We start from the raw sequence: 21,747 nt of genomic DNA on the forward strand, positions 1-21,747 counted from the left end.
TGTAAAACATCACTTCTGCACTCAAAACAACCTTAATTTGAAGATTTGAATCTTTCTTCCTATAGCACTGATACTGCTCATCTTCCCGATACTCTGTACTCTTTTTCCTGTCTGGTCCAAACCTCAATCCTCATCCTTAATTGCTTGGTGTATTTCTAACTCAAAACTTGCAAGCTGATGAGCAAAACAACCCCACTCGGTGCCTTACAGAAGGTGTGTTTGGTAGGCTGCCAGGTCAGTTCTTTACACTGTAAAGACCTTGGGGTTGGGGCCATACCTCCGTTTATGTTTGTGAATAATCAAACACATGTACAGCACTCTGGGTCTGATCCTGTATATCATAACATCAGTGATGTGGGACCAGATGCTATATGAACAAATGGGAATCTGTTGCATTCATATAGTGCCTTTTTTCCAAGGAACTCAAAGCACTTTACAATCTTTAAGCCTCACCACATGCCTGTGGGGTACAGCAGGGTAAGTAGGCCTGTAGCATTCTTTATAGAGCCAAGTACATTTATTCAAATGTAGCTGAATAATAATAATGCAACCATGACCTTCCATGACACTTACGTTCCTCAGGAACAATGAAACTGTCAGCCACAAGGGTGAGACTCATGAGTCTGGGTGACAAAACTTTTTCGGCAGCTGGCCCATGACTGTAGAACTCACTTCCGTAATAGATTAGGATGACCACGAACTTCACCGCCGCCAATGCAAAATGCAAAACTTACTTCTTCAATCTAGTTTTCCCACCCTATCAACAAATAAGCAAAACAACCTTGATGGAAAACAAGAACCCTTCTATAGGGTTTTGTGAGTCATGCTACAGATTCTAACAATTACTGCTCCACTACAGGATCTGTTTAGCATGCTTCAAAAAAACCCTGTTTCAAGGATTTAATTCTAAATAGCTTCTGGAGATTTTTAATTAATTTAAATGGAGCATGATTATATTCTTAAATTTACATTTACAGAATTACATTTGCAGGGGCAAAGTGGTGGCAAAGAAAGGAATAAACTTAAATTTCTTCAAAATATGTTTTTCTACACTGTTATGATCCTGTATACTGAAAAGTAAACTTGTTTCCAATCCAATAATGAAAGTGGAGGAGACATTTAACAAAGACCACTCCCTTCAGGAATATGAAAACAAATGAAAACCAACCTGCAGGAAATATTTGGAAGCTAAGACACCAGATTCCTTCTCTGGGAGTAGTATGAACTTTGGGAATCTGGGAGTCAGAGGTACAATTACCTATGAAAAAAAAATCTATGCAATATTGATTAACATTGGCACTTCAGATAACACTCTCATCACATATATTGGAATGGCATGGCACCACATGAGTGCTTCAAAGTGGCCATTTCTCAGAGTTGGCAGTTAAAATAAAAATTGCATTTAATGTACCCATCACCGTGTAATGTGTAACGCTGCTTTGCTTTCCAACTGGCTTACTGTCTTCCAGTGACAACTTAGAGTATTAAACTGAGCAGAAAGAACTACTATTCCTCACACAAATCTTTTTGTCGTCCACTCTGGTTTTGCTAAAATGCCATTTTCCCCCTTGTTTCCCTGTCTCCTTACTCTTTAGCAAGCACTCCTCCATCCCCTTATGTTCCCCCTGTGCATATAGTAAGGCTGGAGTTGCCACAGTCTCCTTAATGTCTAATCCTTTAACACTGGGAGAGCATTGTATTGCAGCCCTAATGCAAGGATGAATTCTGGAATGTGGAGCCTGGAGAGAGGCTTATAGAATAAGAAAGAAAGAAAAAGGGAAGAGGAAAAAGGAATTGAGAAGAGAAAGAAGTCAAAACCACACATGGGACAGAAGGAAAAAAAGGGGATTACGTGACAATATCCGACTGCACTGAAGGGTCAGGAGAATTAAGCTTCAGAGCAGCTTGCTCAATGTGTGCTGGGATAAAAAGGCTCTGATATGAATGGAGGTGGTTCAAGTGCAGGCACATTGTGGAATGCAATAGGAGTCTGCTAGGGAACATTTAAGAGAGTTGTGCACCACTTTCATGTAGCAAATAATATATATTGTTTGCTGGGGAAAGATCTGAGCCTCCCTGTCACTTTTACAAGGTTGTTACAGAGGAACTAGAAATACAAGAATGGAATGAAATGGAATAGCATTACACTAAATGAAATAATAAATCAAATAAACAATCTGAGCATGTGCTTCTAAGATTTATTATTGCATATGGTGTTTATATTGAATATAAACTTAAAGCAATAGATCCCTATCCAAAGAAAATCAGCACACTTGACATCAATGGAGTTAGATCTGCTTTTAACAAATACTTCAGAGCCTGATTTTTAATACCTAGTTGCACTGCATGTGCAACTGAGTGCATAATCTTTTCATCAGGCCAGCTTTACACGCAGTTATTGATCTTTCTAAGCCATGTAGGTGCTGTATCTTGAAGGACACTGAGTGATATGATTTTCATATATAATGAGAGTACTTCTATACAACTCAATTGTTTAACTGAAAAATTACAGATACTTTAACTTCCCATGTAGCTTATTTTAAATTTCCTATTTATTTATTCACTTATTGCAGACAAAAAACGCAGACACAGCCTAAAAATGGCCTAAAAACCAGCTCTCTCGATCTTGCAACACGGACATTGAAAGTTAAAATAGCTGGAATCTGAGAAAATGCCCTCTGTCCTTCTGACACGCTTTTTGCCCCAACATGGCTTCCTAATATAAGATGAAATAACAGCCTCATCTCAATCTGGCATGACTATCCGTCTATGAAGCAGAAAGAATATTGAGAAACATGAGAGATGGAAGAAACAAGTCATGAATAATAAAAGAAAGTGATTCTTAACTATGTAAAGAGAATTCATTCAAGTCAACCATCTGGCACAGGGCACATCCTGCAGAGAGAGCAGCCATGGAAAAATGACAAAGTCAGTTCAGTTAATATTTCCCAAGAAGACACCACAGGAGACAAAGCTAGAGTGGAGTGCCACATCCAAGTGACTGATACTAAAAACAATTTTATATTGGTATGAAACACATCAGTCCCTAGTGCCTGCTTCAGACAGATCCAGAGAACTCAGGTGCTTTAGAAAAAACAAAAATGCCTTCTGCTCACTTGTAATACTATTGCCTTTCCTTTGCTGCAGAGAGGTCTGGGGAATCTCGCACAAGTAAACCTGAAGGTGGCTGTGTATGTGACTTATACGCACTTTGTTTTGTTTTTAAAATAGAAGGGAGAACATAACTCATACCAAAACCAAAACAAAACCCAACCCAAAAACACACCACCCCTACAGAAAAAAACAGAAAAACTTGCTTGGATTGGAGTGAGTAGGACATGTTTCCTTCCTCCTCCCCAGTGGTAACACCTATGACCTGACCCAAGACTTGACCTGGAAGCTGAGAAAAGAAGAAAAAAGACAGGGTTTTCAGGGTTCATGACAGCATCTTTAGAAAGATGTATGTCTGTGCGTAGGCATTATGGAAGTACAGTGTCATTTCTTCCCTGGAGACACAGATGTGAAAGTGTTGTCGATGTATATTTTCAACTATTACTTTCCTCTGACAGAGGACAAAAAAAATGTTTCCAGTGAATTCAATGGCAATATTTTTATTGACTTCAGTGGAACTGGAGTTTTACTCCAAGGTTCTAAATATATCACAAGAGTTCACAGTCATATCAGCAATTCCTCCCCCATCATCCTTATCCTTAAAAATACATATATTTCCTTTATTTCCTGCATCCTCTTTTGAGTTAGCTGCGTTTGCTGTTTGTCCCATTATAGTACAAGTCAGCTGACAGCTAGGGCCCAGAGCCTCAAAATCAAAACAACAGCAACACATTATGTAGTCTGCTGTCTGCAGGGTATGTCTGACTAAGCTGGGAGTGATGTAGGAGCTGAAGAATCTGCCGCCTCGTGCAAGCGGGCAGCGTGGCTGGGCACGGTCCCTGCACTGCTACGTAACGTGCTCTCCCAATCTCTCTCTGTATATGTACACAGACACAAACTATCCTGCCCAAACGGAGCCAAAACATTCATCTCAACTAATACAAAAATCCCCAAGTAAAACAAAGGCATCATTTTGCATGGTTTTTTTTTTCTTCACAAGCCCCTCCCAAAGAGATAGCTATCTTAGAGCTAGCTTTTTGCATCACACACACTCCTGCCCACATCCCTTCTCCCACCTCCTTTTCCTCTTCAAACACACATAATCTATTAATGAAAAAAAGTAGGGAGAAGAGGGGGAAAGAAAAAGAAAGGCCCTTTTTTAAAAAAACACTGAAAATAAAGGGCAGGATTACTCATCCTCAATTCAGGGTCACACTGTAAGTAGAAGAAGCTAGGAGGGAAGAAGAGAAATCGCTTTCTTTTCTACCCTGACGCCTTTGGGCTTCCTGCATTAGACTAGCACAAAATTGTAGTCTTTACAGCTCAGATGACAGAGGAACTGTTCCACCAAACCTCCTGAACGCTGCTTCCTCAGAAGGACCAAGCTGGTCAGCAGAGTTGAACCGAGACATGAGGAGACCACGAAGGGATGGAAGCAGTGAAAAGCAGTCTCTACAAATGCAAGACCTGTAAGCAGCAGTGTCTCTCCTCATCGGCTACCTGCTGACACGGTGCAGCTCTTTTCCATCCCTTATTTCTGGTCTGGGTCTAGAACAAACAATCAAGCCTTAAATAACTTTTGTCTGACTTGCCTTTGAACTTAACCCAAATGAAACCTGTAAGAGTTCAAATAAAGTTCAGGTAGAATTTTGCTCTCATTTTCAGTAAATCACAATGCCAGCTGGAGCTAAAGGCAGCAAAATACATGAGGAGAAGTCTAGTTTTATATTGCTGTTATCAGAAGGAAGATACTCTTGGAATCTCAACAAGAAGCTCATTATTAGCTACCTGAGCCCATTCTGCAGGTGAAAGACTGCCCGGGTAGTCCAAATAAGATTTGACAATATCTAGACTGTTGTGTTCATGTCTAAGCCATAGTAAATCACGTAGTCTAGTCATAGCACTTTTAAAACCCCTTTCACCATAGTTTTCCCTCAGTAGATAAGACATAAGTAAATTGCAATAACTTCAAACTATTTTGAGAGGTTACAAAACATAACATGGTTTTGCATTATTTTGTCCCACACAAGTCACAACTCATGCCTAGGAATCCCGCTCATCTTTCTGAGAAAAAAACCCATGGGAAAATAGAAGAGAGCAGCTGATCAAAAATGTGCCTTCTGTCAGGCAGAGGTAGGCAGTAATTATTTTTGGTGAACAACCATTGGTTGCTTTGGCTACAGTGCTCAGTGGATGCTTGCCCTAGCATTTTTCCGAAACAGTTAACTTTAATTCAGGCCTCTTAATCATAGCCAGCAAGAGAGAAAGCAGCACAGTGCTCAGTCGGTTTGTGGTGCAACTACCAGCAAGTTGATTACATTTATTTCCTTTTCAGTGGTACACATCTCTTCCTGTGACATACTCAGTCTTTTTTTTCCATATTGCCCTTGAGCACATGAAAGCAACATGCGCTTGCAGTACCCCCGGATCAAATGAAGGCTATCATTTAAGAAGAGAAACTGCCATCTCAATGGTTGAGTGTTAAGCCTCATTTTGAAAATGAGCACTTGGTCCCGTCCAGAGATAAAAAAATCTATTTCCTAGAAAACTCAGAGGATGAAATTTAGGGCAGAGCCCAAACTGCATACTACTTTTCTATCTGTTCCTGTATATCCCACAGGTAACCCAGCCACTGGCAGTGGTACCTGTGAGAATCGCAGGCCTGCGCTCTCCTCAAACAGCCCTTGCCCAAGTGAATGCCTGGAATCAGACCAACTATTGTTTCCTTCACATTCAGCACCACTGCTGAAGCATGAAGGAAACTCCCACCCTCGTCCTCCCCTCCTCACCCTCCTTCCCCTCCCCCTCGACCCACACACAGAGATGTGAGAAAGGAAGCAGATCAAATGAAAGCAGTGAGAAATTATGTTTCTTCGTTTCGCTTTGCGCTGCCATCTATCTCCCACCGCAGCACCGGCAAAGAACAAGGTGAGGGCTTCCTGGCTTATAACCCATGGTGATCTGCCACAGGCTTGTATCTCTGCATATTTTGCCACCTTTGGGCATCCAAGAATTAGAGAAATGAAAGATGAAAGTCCTGGTTCTTACGTAATCTTGTGAATACCCCCTGCCAAGGGCAGGATTGTGCCCTACCTCCTTCAGCGTACAGCGCATTTTCAAAAGGCATTGCTGGACTTAAATCTTCCAAAACTCTGATCACAAATGAATCTCAAGTTCAAGAGTGCTTTGGTAGCCACAATCACAGAGGGGAGAAAAAGAGTAATATTCACAATCAATCTATATAAAATTCCCAGAGAAAGTGCCTGGTATCTTAAGGATATGTAACATCTAAAACAATAATGGTTTTTGGAAAATGCTAGCCCGGTCAGTAGTTTGTTGGAATAACATTGTTTTGTGAAGCATCCATCACTTAATGGGAGTGTATTGCTCACATGACAATTGCACTTACAGTAGAACAATTAAAATAAAAGTGATTTAGAAGTAGAATCCTAATCAATGTGCTCCAGTGTCATGCCGACAGCTTTGGAAGATGGCGTATATCACTCATTTCTCAGGCCTAGTTTTTCTATAGGCTTCATAATTCCCTCACCAAAAGTGCTTCATAGTAGAGATATAAGTAAGAGAATGCAGAAAGTTGTGTTATATGGGCAGAAACTGGAAAAGTCCATGTCTTTTAAACAAAGGGACAAATCAACAGGTTATTTGGCTCCAAACAAAATTCAGTAAAAGATCAGTGATCTGTACTGAACCTAATGGGAGGGTGTAGGGAAGAGAGAGACAGGGTCTCCTCAGAGGTGCCCATGGTTTGGATGAGAGGCAGTGGGCACAAGCTGGGAAATTCAGACAAGATAAAAGAAAACAACTTTTACCAGAAAGGTGGTCAGACACTGGAGCAGGAGCCCAGAGAGGCTGGCAACTCTCCACCCTTGGAGGGATTAAAAACTGAACAAGCCTCTGAGCATCTTGCACTAACTGGCCCTGCTCTGAGCAGGAGGTGGGATTAGATGACCAGAGGTGCCTTCCCGCTGGCATCCTCTATCCCTCCCAGATTCTGTTCCTGAAAGCTTACATTGGGCACTGGTAGACTGACTGCATGCGAGATTTTGTTCTAATTGCAAATGGTGAAGAAAAGTTAGTGAATTAATAATAAATCTAGTTTATTATATACAATAAATAATAATGAATGTGTAATAAAATATTGTGGAATTTTCAAATTATTAGTTTGCTTTTAACTCTTGCACATAATCATATTACTGATGTGCTTATAACCCCTGCTACTCAGGTTTTGCATGTTCCTAGCGTCTACCGAGATACCTATTCATAAAGTTCACTGTGAAGGTTTTAGTCATTTTTATCTTTGTAACAGAACAAGGTTTGTTTGGGGTTTGTTAATTTTTTTTTTCCACAGCATAACCCAAAATGAACCTCAGATCAAAGCCACTCTATTCTGTTCTGAACACTATGCTCTTCACTGCAGTGTCTGAGAGCCTTCCAGTAATATATTACACAATGTGATTAACAACTGTCACATGTTGTTTGTTTCTCATCACCTCCCCAGGGATAAACTCAGTCTCAGTGTTTCACTGGTGGGAGTTTTTGTTTGGTATTCTTTGAAATATATGAGAATGATCTGGCTAATTAATATTGCCAGGTCATTTTCATTAAGTACAAGATTGATCCTGAACACTCCATGTTACTGTTTCGCAGGGAGCTCAGAAGATAAGATACTTGCTATTTAATACAAAATTTGAGGAAAAGTTGCTGTGACGAGGTTTAACTGGCAGCTCACAAAGAAATTAAATCTCTGATCCAATATGCCCAGAGGCGCTGATACTGCAACGTGCTGAGGATCTTTTGACTGGCACTATGTATCCTCACCTCTCACTGGCCCAAGAGGTGTCAGTAATCATAGGATTTGACTTACAGAGAGAACAGGTAATACTAGGGCGAGGTCAACAGATGGACTTGGTTGGAATATCTCCCTGTGAATAAAAGACCTGCCCTTGTTCCCAAAGGAAAGGTAACAACCAGAAAGCTTCATCATGAGCAAAATCTGCTAAATGCGCTCCCTTTCCCAAAGAGCACCGTCCCAAAACAACAAGCAACTCTTACTCTCCTGTACGAAAGATATGAGACTTAGATGTCATGAAAATAACGTGATGGCTTCTGCTCATGGACAATTCAAGTCAGTACACTTCAGATATGCTTATTAAATCAGGAAAGAATATTGGCAGAATAAACAAAAACACCAATGCAGGCATTTTCGGCACAGTTTTAATGTATATTTTTCTCAATCTTGGCATATACCCCCTGTCGCCTCTCCACCATCTTCTCTGTGTAGCCCCAAGGGTCGTTAATCCAGCTTTGAAGACAGCGCTTTCTTTCACAACCCAAACAACTGCCTCAACATGTCTAAATAAGAAGTGGTTTTATTTTTAAAAAAAGAAAAATATAATATTCCATGGTAGGTTAAATTGTTCATTCACGCTAAGTTAGTTATTTACATAGAATTTATCACATATAAATCCCCCAAATCCAGAACTACAAAAGATTGTGAGCTGTCCTCATTTCACAGATGGGAGAAACAGGAGCTGATGTTAAAGGGTACTCCTTCAAGCCAGTAGTGCAACAAGTCCTAACAGAAAGTAACTGGGGCTTGCATATCTGAATGTCTTGGGTACTTCTCACATACAGTTTGACTGAAAGGAAAACTATCCTGCACAGTACAGAGTGACACAGAAATACCATAAGCAGCCCAGCTAATTCCTGTAAAACATAGGAAGAAAACTAATCACAGTAATCTGTAGAGTTGCTCTGCTCCAACAACGTAAATTTGACTCATGAAATTTATGGTGCATTTATAGACTTGTGCAGAGCAACTGAGCTTTGAGAATCCAGCCTGGTTCTGCAAGGCAGAAAAAGTAAGTCAGGGCAGAGACAGTGTTAGGCCCAAGATCTCCCTGAGTTACGTCCGAGTTTTTGAGTCATATTGCCTAACGCAAATCTGTGAAATAAAATTAATAGGCCTGGTTGAAGCTTTATATCTTTGGATGAAACCCAGTTTCAAACGTAGAAATTCAGATTTCAAATTCATATTTAACAAAATTGTGGACTCACTTTTTCTACAGCTTTTACAGCAAATATAAAAATATAATTGCTGACAAACTCTGGTTTTGGAGAGGAAATGTATATCATTTTTGCCTGATAATATTATCTCAGCATTAAAGATGTACACCCTCCTCTCTCCATCTCATCTAACTCCCGTACTGCTTGGAAATGATAGAAAAAAGATTCTGAAGTAGGAAAACTTACTCTCTGATGTACAGCTTGGGGTAAGAACCAAATTACTCAAACCACTGATAGTAGGGTAAAAAACCTGCCATCACAATGTAAATATTACAAAACTCATCCTGTCATCCATACAAAGATAAAGTTAGAAGCACCTGAAGTCCTATGAGTAGCTGCCCCAATGAGCCTCTGTTTGTCATAACGAGATGGCAACAGTTTGAAATAAACTCAGATTTTGTTTTTAGAATTGTATCAGAATGATTTTTTTCCCAGATGAGTAAGAAACCAAGGTAGTGACTTCATTCATTATTTGTGCTTCAAACTACAAACTTACCTCAAACTTGAGTAGATCTGGTTCCAAGCAATTTTTTTCCAGTTGTTTTTTAAAATATTTTTTCCAAAATTTAATTTTTAATTTTTCTACGGTTCTCTGCATGGATGACAATTTGTGCGTACACCCTAACAAAAATATTTGATGCTCTGTCAAAGCAAATCAATCTTCCCTCTCTCTTTAGATACTAATGACGCCATCAATAAAAGATCTCATAATAAACAAATGTTCTGCACAAAATGGTATGCATAATGGTATGACCCCTAAGGATGCAGGGCATGTCATTTTTAATTTATTTACTCTCTGGGAGCCCTGTACAGAGCTAACTTTTGAGTCTTTGGAGTCTCAAGCAAAACAAGATCATAGTGCCCCATACAGAGTCAGAAACAGAAGAGCCTGCACCTGCAAGAGCCCCTTCTTCACATTGTTGTTTGATGGGGCTGCTTGTTTCAGTGTTTCCTCCCAACAACACTGGCTCTGAGGTGGCAATTCTCTCTTTGGGAGGTGAGCCAAGGAACAGCTTGGTCTCTCTCGCCTTGTACTGCTGACAGCTTCAGAGCTGTATTCTTCCTTCATGTTCCCAAGACTGGGAGAATCTGTTGCATATACACCACTTGGTATCAGGGTTTGTATGTAATAAATCACTTAAATCCCACCAGACTGTTGCAAAAGCATTTTTCATTGGTGATCACAGGGAATAAAAGAGTTTGGTTTTCTATGGATCGTTCTATACTTAAGGAACCCCAAAGTGCTTTAGCATGCAATGATTCATACCCTGGCACGTGCGATGGCCGAGAAGGTAAGCAAAATGATCAGCAGAAATGCAGCAGTGGTCAAGGACTTTCTTTTGATGTGCACTGCCTACCTGTTGAAGTCTTAGCAAAAGATGTCCTGAAGAGGTAAAAGTCTAAGTAGAAATACGGACAGAAAAAACACGTCTGTGAAAGCAAAGAGAAGAAATGTTGGTTTGGACAAGAAACAAAGCCCCCAAGCCTCAAGGATTTGTTTGTTGGTTTGTTTGTTTGTTTCTCATTTTGGCCTAGAAAAATTCATTCTTTGGTTTCTAAGATTTCAAGTAAAAGATGAAGCTGTGTAGATTTCACAGCATTTTCTATGAAAAATGTCAGTTAGTTAAAAACCCTATTCTCTGCTCAAAATCAATTCTGACCACCCTTTGTGTGATACTAGGAAATTCAAAGGAAGATTTGGGCTCTTGGTGGATATTTGCATTCCAGATGAAACAGTATGAAAATACAAAAGATAATGAGTGGGAAGAATCACTTTTATGATAAGCCAAGAGGGAAGAGTACCTCTAAGTCATGCAGGGTCTCAAAAGTAAAAGACTAGGTTGAAGGTAGAGCCTCTGAAGGGCTCAAAGACAGTAGATGTGGGCAGACTGGTGAGTTAAGCATATGATATTAAAGTAAGAATTATGCATACTATTGAGGGAACTAAGAAATTCAATACTCAAAGACTAAAAAAAGAGGGTGCAGTAGTCAGAACATGAGCAGATAATAGTTTTCCTTTCAAAAGAGCTCTGAACAGAAAGGAAAAAAGCAGTATTTTAGGCATATTGTTTAATACCATCCTTAAATTCACTTTTTCCACAATCAAAAGCAGGAAAACAGAAGTATTTTATTGAGGAAGAATGGGAATCACATTTGAAAATACAAGAGGTATTGAACATTGAATGTACTGATGAGATGATAATCAGAGCATTCTTTTGCAATTAATTTCTGATGAGAGACCAGTGTATGAAAAATGTATCTGGTATGTAGCCCCAAAGGAGAACAACAGCATGATTCCTCAAGGCTCTTCATTTCTATAGAAACCCAGTGTAAAACTATGAGGACTTTTTACTGTGCATTTTAAAAGAAATTTCCCATAATTTCAGTAGCTTAGTAGTAACTGAGGTAAACTGAGGTTCAGAAGCGCGGTGCACCTTTCTAACCTTCACACAGCGCACCAGCAGAGAGACGGACTAGACCACAGGCATTCTGACTCCCAGCTGTGATCACTAGTTATCAGCAATTTACAGATCAAACCTATTCAGATTGATGAGGGCTTTCTGTACCATGGGCTCTGGTTTTTAGGATCTGGCCCACAGAGCCCAGCTGGTGAGGGTTTAATTGCATAAGCATTTGCAAACACTGCTATTATGCAGTGAAACATCATGACAGTTATAAATAGTACAGAGAGAAATTCAAGATACAGAAGTTGAAAACTGGTGTCTCGCAGGCTTCCACATACCTTCTCCTGGATATAGAATTTAAGAACCAAAACAGTTCAGGGTCAAATGTTTCAGGTTGACCTCTATAGCAGTGCCCCTTTTGAACACTTTTCCTTCTGCCTGCTAGAAAGGTTAAAGAGTAGGAAATGCCCATTATTGTTTGACCTTGTGTCACAGAGACATTTTAAGGCCCAAATGTGTAGTTATTTTTAGTTCATGCTATTATTTTGAAGCCAGGCACAAGTGAACAAAATCAGCAAACTTCACAAAGAGAGACAATGTAAAATGGTGTCCAGCATTATCTTCCCTTTCAGCTTGACAGGAATATTTGTCTTGATACTAAGAGTTAGTCCTATGTTTCCTCAAGGAATGTTGAATAACTTCCGCTCACGTTACACAAGCGCTTGTCCATATATCACTTTCCTGTGTGGCCACTTGGCTGCAATGCGTACAAAGGCTTTGTAATCCTCAGTTCTATTATTGTTTCCTAAGGATGCATCCTGCTGGAAAAACAGCAAAGGAAGGGAAACAGTATCTAGCATTATTTCCTAATTAAACTGTTTGCATCATTCAAACTCTATGATGAGTTCCTTCCTTTTCTCTCCTTCCCTTCTTGTTTACTAAAATCAGGAGATACAAAAAGACAGCAGGAGAGAGACACAGTGAACCAGATCCTAATCTCTAGCACAAAAGGTAATGGAGCTTTTCCAGATTTTTACCAGCATCCTGAGGATCAAATTCTCGTCAATTTGCTACTGTAACCCTGCTGAGGGCAATATTCTGTGCAGACGTGTAAGCTTCACTAAAATAATTTAACTTCTGGAGTTTTATAACTGGAGGTATGGGAAACCTATTTATAGTGGTTGGGACAGCTTGGAACAAGGCTCAGTTCTGGATCCAAGCTTTCCCTGTATTCAAAATTGTTTGTTTGTATTCCTGTCTGGTGTTTACAGAGATGGGACTGAGCCATGAGGCTCACATCCAGATCTGAATTCAGAACTGAGCTTCCCCAGAGTTTGGGTATGTTTGATCCAATGTCTAGATTTGGGCCTGCCTCCAATAAATAGGTCAGCCTTGATGAACAGTGGTCCCTCTTGGCTTTATAATCTATACATCTGAGAATATGGGATTTCACATCTGCCAAACACTCAACAAACATTAACTGCTGAATACTGACACCGACCCTGAGTGGCCAGTCTTAAATGTAAGGACTACCACTCCCCACTTCAAAAATAGCAACGGTGAGAAGCAGAGACATGAAGCAATACTCTGAGGTTGCAAAGCAGCTCAGCAGCACCAGGGAGAAGCCTGGGACTCCTGGCTTTGCATCCTGGGCTCTGGCTGCTGCTCTAGGCTACCTCTGCAAAAAGAAACTAATGCAAAACCAAAACCAAGTAACTATGCAAAATAAAACCCTTCCAGAAGACTCCAGGTAAGTCTCCCTGAGACTTAAAACTGGAACAAATTTGGCCTATCAACTATTTACAGAGGCACTTCTCTAAAAACTCGAGTCTTTGACCCAGACTACTTCTAGAAATTAGGCCTTGCTTACAAGTTTTGTTGATGCATATTTTATTTATCAATATTATTTACTCAGTGCATGTGTTAAAGTAAAGCCAGAGAAAATTATTCCAAATAAATTAAAAAGAAACTTTGGGAGATACAGGGTAGGAAGATTGCTTCCGTAGGCCGAAGCGCCCCAAGGAACTCTGTTAATAACGTACCAGCAAACAACAGTGAAATTCTCTGTACAGTCAGCTCAGATACCAAAAGCTGTCTAGATGTTACACTGGAGCTAGCGTTCTTCCCTGCAAACATGATGTCACTAATGCAAGAAGCATTTCAAAACAGAAACATGCTACAGGTTCACACAGATCAGCAAATGATGCAGGTAATCAACTACCACACTGGCAACCGCAGTAAACACAGGTAAAGGAGATGAGTCAGATGGAGGTGTTCAAACTAGCCAGACTGACTGCAGCTTGGAGGACTTTCAGCTGTTACTAATCCAGCCATCGAGTGACCTCTCTAGGGGCCTCTGTCTCCCTTCAGCCAGAATAGTCCTTTTGGCTTTGGCGGAGTTGCTCCCGATTCGCATTCACCCAACTGAGTGCAGGATCAGGCTTTTATCTTTGCAAGCATCGTTCATAACCCACAACTAAGAGGTGATTGCCTGAAGAATGGGCCAGAGTACTGAGTGTGTCTCTATGGAGAGAGAGGTTATATACAACTTCTGCTATGTTAGTTCCTGTCTGAGTCTGAAATACTTCAACCTTACTCCTACAGCTAGCCAGACTTTCAGCCGCATATTTTCCTTCTCATGTGTACCTGCTGACTTACAGTTCTTTACAACAATGAAATGAAGATCTCTTTTGGACAAATTTACTGTTCTATGAGGCACAAATAGTTCATCCTTGTACATTTACATTCATAACCACTACTGACTGGGAAAATTTATCACTCTTTCAACAGGGCCAAAAACCACACATTGTGCAATTGCTAGTTTTGTTAAGCTATGCTTCAGACATCTGTAAATGCGTAGGTTGGGACAGAACCTGGAATTCCTGTAGCCTCAGTGTACGCAAGTTGTTATCTGTGGGTTGCTTGCTGGGATGAAACATGCCGTTATGTGAAATTATAAACCGTAAAATTTAATGGGCTGTGTTGCAAAGATGAACAATGAAGACCTGATTCCATGATTCTCACAGTGTTCACTAGAGCATGGAAAAAATATGTATGTTTTTCTGTGTTTTAAGGATTCCCTGACAGCCTGGGAGTTTACAGCTGTCGCCAGGGCTACTTCTCAAAAGCTGTGAACAAGTCAGAAACGGTGGCAAGAATTGCTTTCATTCTTCAACAAAAATGTCAATTGTTTTTAAACTGACAGCCAGCTCAAGTTGATCAGTAACTGGTGCTCCAAACCTTGCAAGAGTTCTCAGCAAGAAGAAGCTTAGAGCTCACAACACCCTTTACAGTTTGTAAAGTCAATACTCAGAAAAGATTAGTTTTTCAGTGATCCCAAGGCGTGGGGAAGGGAGCAAAGCAGCTCTAACTCCATTACCAAACATACAGAGGTTAGGAAGAGCACTTCAGTATGAAAGTAAGAACTCTCTCCAAATGGTATTAAAATCACTGGAAAGGACACCACTGATTTCTGCCAGATTTCACTGATTTCTGGTCACATCTCAAGATAATTCAGGCTGCCATGTAACGCCTCTGGAAGAGTTCTAGATATCTACATTCCTTCTAATAAGCATTCCTCTAGCTGTGGTCTAGGAGCACGGGTGCTCTAGAAGACATTGAAAGCCAGCCTACAAAATTATTAATATCTGTATACATATATAGCTATATAGAGAGAGATACATACACACATATATACACAATCCCACTAGATGGCTAATATGAGAAGTTACAAAGGGATATCCAAAGCTTTTTTTTATTTGGTTGCAGAAGAAAACTATTATGGTAATGCTGTATATGGGGATCAATTTTTTCCCCCCAGAAAAGTTTAGGTGACTCTTCAGTTTTAAAAAGGTCAAGTTGCTCTGCTGCAATATATGCAAGTGAGAGACAAACATTAGCATTGTCCCTGCATTCACCCAAATGAACATTTCAAAGGATCACCTATAAACCATTCCTTCTGCCCCACTGAATGTTGTTGAAAAAACACGTGTAGAGGTTATGTCCGTAAAGGAAGCTAAAATGGATGTAAAAGAAAGAAATTAGATATGTAAAGAAGTCATTTAAGGAAGATGAGCCCAATCAGCGTGCTAATGGAAAGACACAGATGAACATATAGAAATTAATAACCACAAACCCTCTTCCATTATGAAAAATATACGATTACTGTTTTTCCTGTGGGGAAGAGGTTCCAGCAGACAGAAGTACAAGTCTGCTTTCCCTGCCATCTGAGACAGACAGAAGAGCAGGGAAAGGGCAGTACTAGAGCATCAGCAATAACCGCTGCAGCTGCAAGAAGTTATAAAAAAATCTCCCCATCTAATAGTCCCAATCCTAGCAACAATTTCGTCCTTTTTTTTTTTTTCTTTTCTAGTTGTCTTTACCACTTGCTGGTTGCTGGCAAAGTTAGTAGACATTTACAAAAAAGAAAAAAAAAATACAACAAAAACCAAAAACACACTCATCCGAAGTCTTCAGACTAATTTAGAGCCTGATCTAAAGCCCATTGAAGTCAATGGAAAGACTCCCTGGAGGGAGAATGAGAGAGAGAACAAACCACACGTGACAGATGTTAGTCATGTTGCTTAACTCACTACTGGGAAGCACTCCGATACTACAGCAGAAAGAGGGTATGAGAAGTGATCTGGACTAGGAAGTAGTACCTTAGAAAAGGTTCTCGATTTAGGCCCAAAGCTTTGATGGGAGACTAAAGGGAGAGTAGACAAAAAAAAAAAGTGGTGAGCTTTTGTGAAAAATGAGATGCTGATTCTTTTGCAACTGAAGAATCAACCAGTGTGAAAATATGTAAACTGGCTCAGTCTAAATACTGCATTGGAGGTTTTCTAATAAAGAAAGTCTATTTACCATTGTTAGCAGCAGTAAGCTTTCCCCAGGCTTGGTCAAAAGCCAGTGGTGTGGGAGACCTATGCCATTCAGGTGCGATGTACCAATGAGATGCAAAACAAAGATCCTGCTGATCGCTAACGGTCCAGAGATATTTTTGGTAAAGAAAGACTTGTTAAGATCAAAATATAATTCACCTAATTACATTCTGCAATTTGTTGTGCATACCTTAAACATCACATGCCAACTAAGGCCACTGCATTACTACAGAGACAAATGCATTTCAGTTATAGTTCACTACACTTCCTTGTCAGTCAGCGCTGAAAAATATTATCTTTGAAATATCTGAACGTCCGCGTTTCCCAAAGATTAAAACTGTGTTGCCTATTTCACTGCTGAAAGAATAGCACCACTGCAATAATCAATTATCATTAAGTTAGTACAAGATCAGAAAACTGATACAGTATCACAGACAGTGAAAACAACGGGGGGAAAAGTAAATTGTGCAACGCTACTTAAAAATCTACAAAGGTATACCTAGAAAGCTGTCTTAAGTATTCTCTTCTCCAATTAAGTACATTGTGCTGCCATTGAAAAGTACTTAAAAATGAGCTGACAAATAAAAGAAAACTTTCCTCACCTGAAGAAAAGGAGAACGACACACATTAACAGAGAGGTAGCACAGGGATCAGCAGGAAATCCCAGAAAGAGCCCTGGCTGAGATGATCTGGTGTGTAGTGATAACCAGCTACTGGTTGCACCAATGACAACTGAAAAAACCCATCCTGACCCTGCAGACCACAAAGCAAAGGCCTCACTGGCAAAGGCCTCTCAGCCAGGTTAATCAGCTCAGTCTTTGCCCTATACCGACATGGTCACACTGTGTCTGTCTAGCTCAGGCATCGCTGCACGCCACTTCACGCTCGTCAGTATGGTGTTCTTACTGACACAGAAGTGCACAGCCAGACATCTAGGTTAAAGCCTCAAGTCTCTCTTACTGTCTGTCTCAGTTACTTTATTCTGGTGCATTAAGCAAAAACATTATGAGAGGCCAAAGTGGTTTTATAGTTTTTTCAGACATGCACTTTACCTGCACTTGAGAACATACTCAGGTCAGATCAGCATACTCAGTAGCCTATGGATCTGATGCATGAGTGCTCTAGCACATTATTTTCTAGTTAGATTAATCCTCTGTGCTAAGGACTTACTAATTTAGTGTGCTGAGGATTTACTAACTCAGTTTGAGTGAATGGCACTGGCATTGGTAGGCATGGGTATCAGCAGAGGTAACGACGCCACAGCTCCCAGTTTCATGACCATGTCATGCTCACACATATGGCACCTTCATCTCCAGCCTGCCCCACCTACAGCATTCACTCCCCTAGCTGGCCCGTCCTCACCAGCTACCAGGTGGTCACAGCTTGTGCAGAGACACCTACTCACAGCTCAGGTCAGCCCCTCCAAACTGCCAGTTACCAGAGTTAACTGCTACAGGCAGGAACTGATTTGTGCCACAGGGTGTCTGCACAAAGGCACAGAATGACTTCCAGTAACTGTGTGGAAATACTTACCCTGTAGCTTTATAAGCAACTCCACATAGGAATGGAGAAGCTGCCTTCATCTACCATCTGGAAATGGTTTGCGTACCACCAATGGTATGCATATCACAGTTTGGGAACCCCTGCTTTATACCAAGAGTCTTACTAAGGGTTTCTCCGGCTGCCATACAGCTGCTGTAAAGGCTCTTCACCCTGCTTTGTACCAAGAAATGATGAAGACCCCTCAGAGCAGCTGTATAACTGTCTGCGAAACCTCATATCTCATGAATAACAATTTAAACCTGTCTTAAGCTCCCTTGGCTTGAAGGCTTATCTAGCTGATTTATATCTGAGTAAGAGAAAAGACAAACAGATTCCCAGCCTTTCTGAGTCTCTTCTCATCTCACAAAAGCAAGGAAAATTATTTTCTCCAAGGCATGCTGGAGAAGAAATCCGTTAGCAGTTACAAAGGAGAGCTGAATCTTATTGTTACATCCAAATAGCTATAACAGTCTTTAATTCTACTCCTATTACTTTAAGACAAAAACATGGGTTTTTTTATGAGTGTGTTACTGGGGTGTCCCTTAATTGTTACCTCCTTACCACAATTATATTGTGCAAAATTTAAAACTAATAAAACAAATGCATTTAATTTTTTTAATAACAATCTCAAAGCAGTCCATTTATATCAGTTTCTCCGTAGTGTGTCCATTTGTTGCCCGCTTTAAAATATTACATAAAGCAAATGTTAGGCCTATAATTTCTAGCAAATTAATTCCTTTTGATATTACCTTTTGAGTAACTAGGATGGGTAAGAGGTACTTGAGGACCAGGATTTAAACTGAAAGGAGAGCTACAGGAAACTGTACGTCAAGCGAGCCACGAGGCACAGCAGGGTACGCATTGCTGTCAGGATTGCGTGCCTTGGGTGCAGTGTGAAACACCGGGCTGGAGGGGGAGTGTCCTCAGCCACCCAAAGGCTGTCATTATGGAGTTAATAGTGCTTGGCCTGGAGTGGCCCTTTGGCCAAATATTTGTTTGCAAGTGGGTTTTTTGAAGGAAAAATACAATAAAAACAACAAGTCCTTATTCTTGCATTCAATTTTTATTGAATATTTCCTCTCATTTGGGATTTAGGATTTATTCGCCCTTATTAAATTATTTGAATGGGGTTTATTTCACATGTAAGTATTTCTACTTATTTTAGAGGAGGGTAAAAAAGGGACGGATTGAGGGAGAGCATTGGGGCCTCCCAAGGTATGCAAAATTCTAAAATAAAATAAAGGCGACTAACAAACTTACATTTGAAGAATGTGCAGGACGGGTTTCTTATAAAAAAGTAACCAATATGTACTTTGCTATATAGGAAATGGATGGATCTTTCAGACCTTGCTCATGTGCACCGTCCCTGCTAAACAGCTCAGGGAATGAGGCAATTAAACTCCTGATCCCTCATTGTGACTTTCCACCACCGTCTTCAGCTTCACCTATCTGATCATCCTCTTTCTTATTCACTGGTGTTAAAGAATCACATGCAAAGGTGAGAAGAAAAGGAGGAGAAAAGAACTCTTGTCAATTAGACAAAAAAGACCCCGTCATTTACTACCATTCACCTTGGTGGTAAGGAAAAACGTACCTACGTACATACATGTAGCTGTCTATCAGAAGCAAAGGAAGAAGCCTTACAGTTCATTAATTATAGGCCTACAGCTATAAGGATCTCAGCAGGATGAGAAGGGATATCACTTAGGTTATATTAAAATGAGCTGGAAATCAGCCTAAGTCACAGAAGCTTTAGAAAGGTTTTTTTTTTTTAAAAATCTATATATTTAGCAAAGTGTCAGGAAAGAAACCACATGGCTTGTGAATAGAAATGCAGGGCTCATGACTGTAAATACAAACATTATTTTTGAACATCTGCATTTATTATTAGACAAAGTCTGCTTGTTTACATGGGCTTCTGTATCAGGTGGAGAACTGATGAGTGTATTTTTAGCGTTAGCAGGTTTTAAACTTGAGGACTTTGGGACTTAGGTGATTTTGATTAACCTGTTTAGCTACTGGTTTTTGCTAATGTGCATATGAGGGTGGCGCACACAATTTTTAAGCAAATTCAGACTAGCTAAGGTAATCATATTTTTAATGTCTTATTATTTTGCAACTATTTATGATGCACATCATCCCAGTTTTCAGCTCAAGTTTCAAATTCTTTGTTTGCCCATATTTCAAAAGTATGAAGTTATGTTTCACAGGAGGAAAGTCGTGCATGGTATTCAGAGTTTTATGTGAAAGCTAATGAAGTTGTTAAAAAAAAAAAATCTATTCCTTTCAATGGATTTTGCATCCTGTTGTTTAAACCTGATGGAAGATTTTGGGAGTCCTTGATTTTCTGCTCTTTTATCTCCCCCTTTTGCAGTCTTCAGCAGGTCACTTTAATATTCTTTGCCATTAATCTGTCTCAGGCAGATGTACGGAGACTGCCTGTTTTAAAGGTTTTAGCTCACTGGTAAAAAGGTACTCAATGATGAATTCAACTGCAAAAAGTGACAGGGCAAATGAAACACTAAGAAAAGCAAAAGAGTTGCTAACATAAAGAGTCTGATGTGCCAAAACATCACCTTTTCAAGGCAACTTGAATTATATCTAGTCCATAGAGTTATAACTTTATGTATTCACTATATATACTTTCATAAAAGTTAATGGTGAGTGAACTGGCATGAATAAAGTATGTAACAACCCAAGAAAAGTCCACCAAATCCAACCACAAGCAAAGGCTTTTTCTTTTTTTTTTTTAAAAGAAGTTCATGAAAGTTTGGTATTTTTCATTGTATCCTGTTTGTTCTGGGTTCCCTCTAGAAGGAGCAGTGCCAAGATACTATGAGAAAGGCTGTTCTTGTTCTATTTGCAGCCCAGCTAGAAGCAGGAAGTACTATAAATCTCGCAAGAAAGTCTGTTCTGCCAGCAGGGCTGATTCTGAAGTTAACCCAAGTTGTGTCATAGCCTTCAACAAGGATCCAGTCAGGCTGAATCATTGCATTTATAGAAACCAAAGTTTCAGAACGGTTTGAAGAAAGATCAGGAAACTATCTGAGCACTGATCATAGGTCCCCAAATCAGATTCACCAAGCAGCGAGCAAACCAGGGACGTGGTCAGTACTAGCGACACTGAAATCCAGTTCCTCATCAGTCTGAAGGAAGGAGTCAGAGGCAAAGCACTAGGGACTTCAGAGAGAAATGACAGAAGTTGAGTACAACTTCTCAGGTCGGAGTCCTGTTTAGTGGAAAATGTATTTACCATAGAATTTTGGATAGCTTTTGTTTCTTTGCTAGATTTTTAAAAAATCTATTCTGCTGTAGAGATCAATTATACAATATGCAAGACTGCTAATCTGCATTAATCCAAGGTTTGAACCTTGGAGAGCTATATAGATTGCTCCCCACTATATAGCTTGTTGCTCATGTGTTGGCCCACCAAGGATGAAATTAAAGAGCAACCAGGCCCTTAGTGGTGGAAGAAAGTTTTGTTTCCAGAAATGTATGCTCATTTTGGACAATCAAGCCTGCTTCTCACGGATCTATTCTTATTACACATATTAACTGCGGTCTATTTGACTTGCTATGTGAATGCATATGCTTGGAAGCATATTCTCAGTCAATGCGATGAAAATGTCCAATATGTTAACATGGGAAGAACAATTCCAGTATCATTTACACACTTTTGAATTCAGATTAAATATAAATGAAAGAAAATCAATGAAGAAAAT

At 40.0% G+C, this 21,747-nt stretch overlaps 1 long non-coding RNA gene across 3 annotated transcripts in view; it reads right to left on the reverse strand.

Moving 5' to 3' along the window:
- The window catches only part of LOC142410087 (uncharacterized), a 183,137-nt gene that overhangs the window by 117,998 nt on the left and 43,392 nt on the right, over positions 1-21,747 (reverse strand). The window contains exon 2 of one of the 3 annotated variants that reach the window (XR_012775832.1): positions 1,169-1,258. The exons of the other annotated variants lie outside the window; for them this stretch is intronic. This is a non-coding gene — a long non-coding RNA (uncharacterized LOC142410087). The remainder of the gene's footprint in view (positions 1-1,168; positions 1,259-21,747) is intronic. 3 annotated transcript variants of the gene reach the window in all.

This window comes from Mycteria americana, chromosome 5, assembly GCF_035582795.1.
Source record: "Mycteria americana isolate JAX WOST 10 ecotype Jacksonville Zoo and Gardens chromosome 5, USCA_MyAme_1.0, whole genome shotgun sequence".
NCBI lineage: Eukaryota > Metazoa > Chordata > Aves > Ciconiiformes > Ciconiidae > Mycteria > Mycteria americana.